Raw genomic sequence first — 8,900 nt, forward strand, 5'->3', positions numbered from 1 at the left:
GATACTTTTTTGTTTTCATTATGTTGTAATTTATTCTGGGATAATTTAGGTTTGGAAGATGGCGTATATGTTTTAAAAAGATTTTTTATATAAAGAAATGTTGAAAAGTGAACAGCAAATAATATTGCAATTACAAATAGACTTACAGCAAAATAGAGTATTTATTTAAGAGTGCCTTGAAATCAGAACTCAGTTTCACTGAGGAACTAAGAAATTTTGGAACCTTTTAGTATTTTTGGACAATTCAGGAGTGGCACAGTATATTTGTTTACATTAAAAACTACTTGGAAAGGCTTCTGGTTTCGTGCAGTAATGTAAGTAGCCGAGGGATTGCAGGGCTCTGTACCCTACAGCCGATTCTTTTCTGTTTGGGGACTCTAAATGGGCCTAAAGTCGCCCCAGAGAAGCAACAAAGAAGGAGGGAAGTCCTGCCGATCATGGAGAGATGGCGGTCGATCCAGTCATTTGGGGAAAGCCCTCCAGAAACCAACAGGAGAAAGGCTAACTTTTACTCCAGAGTCTAGCCCACGGGTCAGCAACCCACAGCTCCAGAGCCGCATGCGGCTCTTTGAGCCTTCTGTTGCAGCTCCAGTCCTCCGCCATTTGCAGAGAGAAAGAGAGAGGCACTTACGCTCCCCTTCTCTCCCCCCCTCTCTGTAAAAAGTGGCTTCAAGCTGTTCTCTGACAAGCTTATTGGGGCTCCTGCCTTTGCTGTGTCAAAGCAGGAAGCAGCAGTGCTCTCTCTCTCCCTCTCTCCCTCTCTCTCTCTCTCACACACACACACACTGAGTGGGGGAAGAAGACTGGCAGACTAAGGGCAGGACAGAGCCAGCCCAATAAGAATGTGTGTCAGCTTGTTGGAGAACAGCCTCAGGCCAGCTGGTCAGGTGAGCAGAAGATCGGAGAGAGGGGGGAGGAAGAGGAGGAGAGAGAGAGAACTCGTGCACAGCAGCCTCTATTTCTTTTTAATTAAACTTTTCAATTAAGCCCCCCCCCGGCATGCGCGCATGCGAGGGTGTTTTGCGGCTCCCAGTGTTTTCTGTGGGAAACAGGTCCAAGTGGCTCTTTAAGTGTTTAAGGTTTCCGACCCCTGGTCTATTCCAAGCTATAAGCAGCCAAAGTCAAAAAGGACTATTTTAAGCTATCTGTAAACAATGTGCTTGGCACTGGGTAAGAACTTTGATTTTCTCTCTTCTACTTGATAATTGATTTCCTGGGGGAAAAAAACCTAAGAAGCAAAAAGCCTCCAAAAGTGAGAAGGAGGGGAATTTTGCCCTACTTTCCTACAGATGGAAGCAGCAAATTAAAAACTACTTATGGGAGACAGAAATTTATTGAAATGAAATGAATACAAGGCCTAAATCTGGATAAGTTTGAAATTGGTGGAATTTGCTAAGATTTTTTTTAAATCATGAAAACGGAAGAAAGCAATTGTTTATTTTGAAAATTGAAAAATGAACTGGTGCTGACATCTACTGGTGGATGAAAATATACAGTAATGCTGCAATAACTTTACAACAAAAAAACTTCAGAAAATAAAAATAGAGAGTGAGCAGATAAAACAGACAACTGAACATAAACCAGAGGAAGGAGATTTAAAGAGGGAACCTTACAATAGAAAGAAGTATGACTTAACCCAGGTGGAAAAAATTTTGCAGGAAATATTGGACGTGGAAAAGATAACTTATACTCTAAGATGGGTCGGCAAGCTGAAACACTGAAAGAACCACATGGACCCATTTTGCTCACAAAAGAAAAAACTGGGAGCTGCATAATGTGCGTGCGTATCCGCGTACGTGGCATGTACACAGAACAGGAGGCTTGATTTAAAGAGGGGAGCCTAAAGCGAGACTTGCACCGGCTCTGCCCCTTGTCCAGCTCCATCCTGGTTTCTCCTCCCCTCAGAAAAGACTGCTCTTCCCCCACCCCACACTCTCCCTCTCTGGGACTTTTTTCTTTCTGCCTTTTGGGATGAAGGTTCCCAGGGAGCGGAGGAGGAGGCCAATGGGGAGAAGGAGCTGCGGGCTCGCCTATCTCAGCCTGCTGCGGGAGGCTGGAGTTGAGGCTTCTGGCTCGCTCTGGGAGGGGTGCTCAGAAAAGAGAGGATGAGAAGCAGAAAGCGGGAGAAAGGACGTCTTCCACCTCTCTGGGGTTTTTTTGCTGGGAAGGCGAGGAAGCAGCAGTTCTGCTCTGCAGGAGGTGGGGGCAGGCAGCCTCTCCTTCAAGCTCATCTCCAGTGGCAGCGGCAGAGCCATCTGGTGCTGTTTACATGGCCGTTTGTCTGCATGACTGAGATAGGCAGTGGCCCCAACTCTGGTCTGGGGAAACAAGAGCGGAGCGGGGTGGCACTGCCTATCTCACACGGATGAACAGCTGTGTAAACAGCACCAGATGGCACCACCGCCGCCGGAGATGAGCAGGCTCAGGGAGACACATGGCTGGCTCAGCTGCCCAGGGATGGCCCAGGGAGCAATGCCCCCTCCAGCCGCCACCCCTGCCGGACCGGCTCAGGGAGACGCGTGGCCAGCTCAGCTGTCCAGGGAGCGATGCTGGCACTAGCCACCGCCCCAGCTGAGACTGCTGCCCTGGGGGATCAGAAGGAAGAAGGGGAGGAGGAGGGTGAGGAAGCTGCCGCCCCAGCCGGGACTCCGTGCTGCCCGAGCTCACCCTCTGCCCATCCAATGTAGCCGCTGCCAGCCCCTCTACTGGCCTGGCTGCTCTCCCCAGGCACCCCTCTTGCCCCAGCACCTGCCCGAGCCACCCGTTGGCAGCAGGAGGAAGAAGGGGGGGGAGGAGGGCAAGGAAGCTGCCACCACCCCAGCTGCATCCTCAGCCGAACGGGTGGGGAGGGGGAGCAGGATGGGAGACAGCGGCTCCAGTGGTGGCGGTGCGGCCCAGCCACCGCCTCTGCCGCATCCTCAGCCAAACAGGTGGGGAGGGGGAGGAGGACGGGAGGCAGCAGCTTCAGTAGTGGCAGCGGCCACTGCAGCATCATTGGGGGTTCCCGCCGCCCCCGGCCCAGCCGCCGCCCCCTCCGTGTCCTCAGCCACTTTGCCATTGCAAGAGGAGGGCGCCAAGGCCGGGTGCACCATGGGTGGCTATGCTGGCAATGGGGAATGCCAACGCGGGGATGAGGGGGGGTCCCAGCCCACCACCAGCCCTGCTGCCCTCTCAGCCCAAGGTCTCCTGCAGCACCAAAGGCAGCAGTGGCGGCAGCAGGAGGACGGTGAAGTGGCGTGGCTGCCCTCTTGCTGCCGCCTCTTCAGGTTCGCTCAGCGTGACCGGCAGCAGCGGCAGCGAGAGGACAGCCAGGAGGACCATGCAGCAGGTGGGGAAAGGGCTGGGCAAGCGCCGCGGGGGAATCTGCTGCCCGTGAGACGGCTGAAAGGTGCAGGTGGAGAGGGGAAGCTACAGAGACCCCCGGTGACCCCCCCAACTAACATATGGAGGTGGAGCAGGGTGAGGGGAGACCTGCTGGGCAGGGAAGAGGCACCCCAAGACCAGCCACTCGTGGCTCCTTACTAGGGACACCTTTCCAGCAGTCCTCCCGGCCACCACGTGCAGTCCAAAGAAGGAAAGAGGTTTGTGGGCAGTCTCACAAACCAAAGAAGCTCAACCAATCAATTCAAACTTCATGAGAAATTTGAATTATTGGTTGAACTTTTTTAGTCCCACTTTTTTTTTCAGACTGCACATGGTGGCTGAGGACAGGGAACCGCAGGAGACGTCTGAAAGAGCCGCATGCAGCTCCGGAGCCATAGGTTGCTGACCCGTGCTCTTAAGATCACAAAAGTTTCGAGAAAATGGAGTTTTGACAAATTTTGACAAAAAGCTGTCAGGAGAATGAGAACTTGAGAGACAAAAAATGATAAGAGAAAAGAGAAAGAAAGGAAAAGATTTTCAATGAATACGAAGGAGCAAAACCTTCCCATAAAACATCTTACTTGATTTGCTTTTTTTTATTGAAAAGTTTTATACAATCTACATCCCAAGACCCACCCACCCCTACCCCGCTCCTCCACTTCCCAGAGCTGAATACAGGGTTACAAATAAACAATCAAACTCTAAAAAAAAATTACCCAACTATACAAATAACCAAGTCCATAACGTACTTTAACTCCCTTATAACATAAATATAAACAAATTAAAAATAAACATAATAATATAAACAAATCAATATTATTAAACCATACTAAAACTAACAAAAATTAAGAAAGAAACTATTAATAATACTCTAAAGTTTACTCATAGGCTAAATGAAACTTTTTAATCCCATATTTATTCTGAATATAATCTATCCATCTTCTCCAAACTGAAATATATCTTTCTTGTGAGTGATCCTTCAAGTAAGCAGAAATTTTTGCCATTTCTGCTAAATTTGACAACTTGAGCATCCAATCTTCTATAGTAGGCAAAGAATCTTTCTTCCAATATTGCCCTACTAATAACCTCGCAGCTGTTATAAAATTAACATCAAATTAGTTTCTTTAGCATCACAATCTACAATAACACCCAACAAAAATAGTTGTGGCATGAACTTTATCTTTCTTTTAAAAATCTTTTGAATGTTCCACCAAATCTTAATCCAAAAAGCTTTTATATTTCTACAAGTCCACCAAATATGAAAATAGGTTGCATCCAAGCTACCACATCTCCAGCGTTTGGGCTGTAAATTGGGATACATATAAGACAGCTTTTTGGGATCCAAATGCCATCTATAAAACATTTTATAAAAATTTTCTCTTAAATTTTGAGCCTGGGTAAATTTTACATTTTACCTCCCATGTATCCAATGAAATCAGTTCTTGAATATTTTGAGCCCATTTTATCATACAATCTTTAACTAAATCCATTTCAGAATTCAATTCTATTAAAACATTATAAATTTTCTTTATGTGGGCTCGATTTGAATCTTTAATCTGTTTTACCAAATTCTCATCCCCTAAAGTAATACCAACTTTTTGATCTAAGCTCCACCTAACCAACAATTGGTTATACTGAAACCAAGACTGTACAATATTTTCTTGCTTTAACTCAACTAAAGATTTTAATTGCCAATCCTTCCCTACCAATCTAAGTAATTCCTTATAAGAAATCCTATCCAAGTTCACATCCCTAGATAACCCCTCTATTGCGTGTCCAGGAATCCCCCAAATTGGTATTTTATAATTTAACCTATAATAATACTTCTTCCAGACACGCAATAAAGCACTTCTTAAAATATGGGATTTTAAAACCTGATCTAATATTTTTATCATAAATTAGATATGCATGCCATCCATATAGTAAATTCCATCCCTCAAGAGAAAATATATTTTTATTTGCTAAATTAAGCCAATCACTAATCAATGTTAAAGCCACTGAATCATAATATAATTTCAGATTAGGCGCCTTTAGTCCTCCTCTTTCCCATACATCTTGTATAATCTTGAACTTAACTCTTGGTTTTTTCCCCGCCCAAATAAATTTATTAATACCCTTCTGCCATTCATCCAAATTGGCATCTTTTTTCAAAATAGGTATCATTTGAAACAAAAAAAGAAACTTTAGAAGAACATTCATTTTAACCGCTGAGATTCTCCCCAGCAAAGATAATTGTACTTTTTTCAATCATTTAAATCCTTTTGCACTTTTACCCATAGTGTCTCATAGTTATTTTTATACAATTTAACATTAGAAGATGTAATGTATACTCCCAAATATTTAACCTTTTTCACTATTTCAAAACCTGTCAATTTAGCTAACATATCCTTTTCCTTCGTAGACATATTTTTTGGTAATATTTTAGTCTTATTATTATTTACCTTAAAACCAGAGACTTTCCCATACTGGGTTATGATTTCCACCAAATCCCTTACCGAGTGTGTCGGTTGAGATAATGTCACAACCAAATCATCAGCAAAAGCTCTCAACCTATAATCATTCTTATTTATTTTTATTCCCTTTATTGTAGTTGATTCACGAATTTTAATTAGTAAAATCTCCATTGTTAAAATAAATAACAATGGGGATAATGGACATCTCTGTCTTGTACCCTTTTCAATTTTAAATGCTTCTGTTAACCCCCCATTAATTATAATTTGTGCCGATTGTTGTTGATATATAGCCTTAAGAGCATTTAAAAATTTATGTTCTATTGATTTGCTTTTTGTACCTATAACAACGTCTACAAGACTATGGGAAGATTCTTTGATTCAGTAGAGCATATTGATCAGGAAAGATATTTTGAAAAAAAAAAAAAAGCCTAAAGTGAGAATTAAGAAATTAGATGATGGGATTTATCAGAGGGAATATTTAAAAATTAAACATTAGTTTGAATGTGGTTAAAGAAATAGAAAGATTTGGATATAAATGAATTTTAGTTTAAGAGGGATGAGCCCCTCAAACAACATAGTATTTTTTCTTTCTTTTTTCTTTTGTTTTTTGACATGAGAAATATAAAAATGTTGGAATGGTTTCTATAAAAGAAATATTTTAGATACTTTAGTGTAATTGTTCTCGAGAAAACTTCAATGGATAAAAAATGTTTTGAACAGATCTAAAAGATTAGATAATTGGATTTATTGAATGAAACATTTAAAGACTAAACTTGTTTGAATATGGTTAAAAAGAAGAGAAAAATTCTGGATATAAATATACATTAGCCTAAGAGGGACATATATTTTAAGTATATGTCTATATACTATCTTCTTGTTTCTTTTTCTTCTCTCTCTCTCCCTCCCTCCCTCCCTCCCTCCCTCCCTCTCTCTCTCTCTCTCTCTCTCTCTCTCTCTCTCTCTCTCTCTCTCTCTCTCTTCTTAAGACACGTGAAATATAGAAGTGTTGGGATAGCCTGTATGAGGAAAAACATTTAAATACTTAAGTGTAATTAACTTTGAGAAAATCTCAACTGGTAAGAATGTTTTGAACATTGCGGGGGAAACAAATTTAAATAAGAATTTTGTAAACAGGATCTATGACGAGACAATCAAGATGATCAGTTAGAAAAGAAACTTTATATTGATGTGGTCATTATTTGCAGAAATATTAGAAAAATGTCTATATTTAATTATTTATCAAAATAATAAGAATTTATTAATTCAGGGTTAAAAAGAGAATATTTTTGGAAGAAGAGAAAAGCAAACCTACTATGTGGACTAATTGTTATTGATTGCTTTTTAAATGTAAAACCAGACAACATGCTGTTTACCAAATATTAAGGTAATTATATTACAAAATCAATAAAATATATATTTTTTAAAAGCTACTTGGAAAATAAGTAGCAATTGTCACAGAAAATTGAACTTTTGTTTAGATATGATTTCTTGTTGCACATTTTGTGTGCTTCTAGAATAGGAAGCTTTGAAGACAATAAACTGAGCTGGTCATATCCTGCATCAGCATGAACTGGTTCTGCTAAGCCTCAGCCCCTGGTCTGACCCTTCAGTTTGTACAAGCTCTCTCCCCTTTCAGAGACGTGATCCTGCTGTCTCTCCTTTTAACCATACTCTACCATTGAAGTCTGAACAATGACCCTTGCTAGTGCTGGGGCTGCTTCTGTGGACACGATGGACAGACGTCAAGTGCTGAGTAGCCTACCTCCAAGTGATCCCTCCTATTTATGACTGGAAGAGAGGAAGGTCCTGCTGAGGTTTCCTTTCCTGGGACTTGTATTGCTTCACAGCAGGAAAAACTTGTTTACTTCATGAGCAGGGCCATCTTAACAGAAATCAGCCATAGGCAGCCCTGTTGTCAGACTTGCCCCAATCCAATCCCTTAGGAAAGAAAAGCCTTTAATTCCATTTAGTTAAAGCAAAGGGTTCCTTTACTAAGAGTGATGGTTGCAGTAAATTCAAGCCAGCTCTGAAATCACATACTCGCTAGAAACAAAAATAAGGTGTAGGTTTACTCCCATCCCATCCCTCCCCTGTGACCAGTCCATTTCCAGCCAATCAGAGCTGGCCAAGATGTTTTGAGAACTCGTGAGATGTTTGGGAGTAATCCATATATTTCTCAGGGTGCCTGGCCATGGGATGCTGATACAAATAGGATCCAGCTGCTCTGGTCCTTCTCACCTGTCATCCCCCCCTTCCGATTTCCTATCAGGGACACACAAAGCTCTATTGCCTTTTTATCTTTTCCTCTTCCTTCCTTCCACTCCCTTTTTTAATGGCAGGAGGCCTGTGAGACACCACCCCCCCAAGCTGAGCCAGGCAGATCTGATATTCTGCCCCCCTTGACAGAGACATTAGTCCTGCAAAAGAGAGAGAGGAAGGAGAGACACAAAATTTCCCAATTGGTAAACAGTTCAATGGAGTTTATCTGGGTACTGGTGATGGAATTGTTAAAGTAGTTTGGGGGCTTTAATATGTTGGGAGTTGACCCATTCAATTTCTGAGGGGGAAAGTCTTTCCAGGCTACCAAATACTGAGTTTTTCCCCAATATATGCGAGAGTCCAACATGTCTTTGACTTCAAAGTGCTGCTCTCCCTTGACCAATGGTCTGGAGGTGTTGCAATTAGAGACGCAAGGAAGATTTGATTTTTAGTTTCAGTAGGAGTGAACCCGGTGCTACTGTGCACTAAGTTATTGTACTGTATGTGACCTCTGCGAAAGGGAGGAGGTCTGTCCAATTTTCCTGTTGGTAAACATAGCATCTGAGGTACTGCTCCAAGATGCCATTAGCTGTCTCACCCCCCATTAGTAGCCGGATGATGCAAGGAGCTGAGCCCCTGAGTGGTCCCCAAAAGTTTTAGGAACTCCTGCGAAGCCATGAAGTGAGTTGGACTCCACAATCTAAGATTATTTTTTCTGGAGCACCATGCAGCCGATAGATGTGCTGCAGAAATAGTTTAGCCAAAGCGTGTGCTGAGAAGATTTTTTGCAGGGTATAGGGTGCACTTGCTTGGAGAACAGATCAG

Source organism: Crotalus tigris, unplaced genomic scaffold, assembly GCF_016545835.1.
Source record: "Crotalus tigris isolate CLP2741 ecotype Arizona unplaced genomic scaffold, ASM1654583v1 scf7180000024340.7048381, whole genome shotgun sequence".
Taxonomy (NCBI): domain Eukaryota; kingdom Metazoa; phylum Chordata; class Lepidosauria; order Squamata; family Viperidae; genus Crotalus; species Crotalus tigris.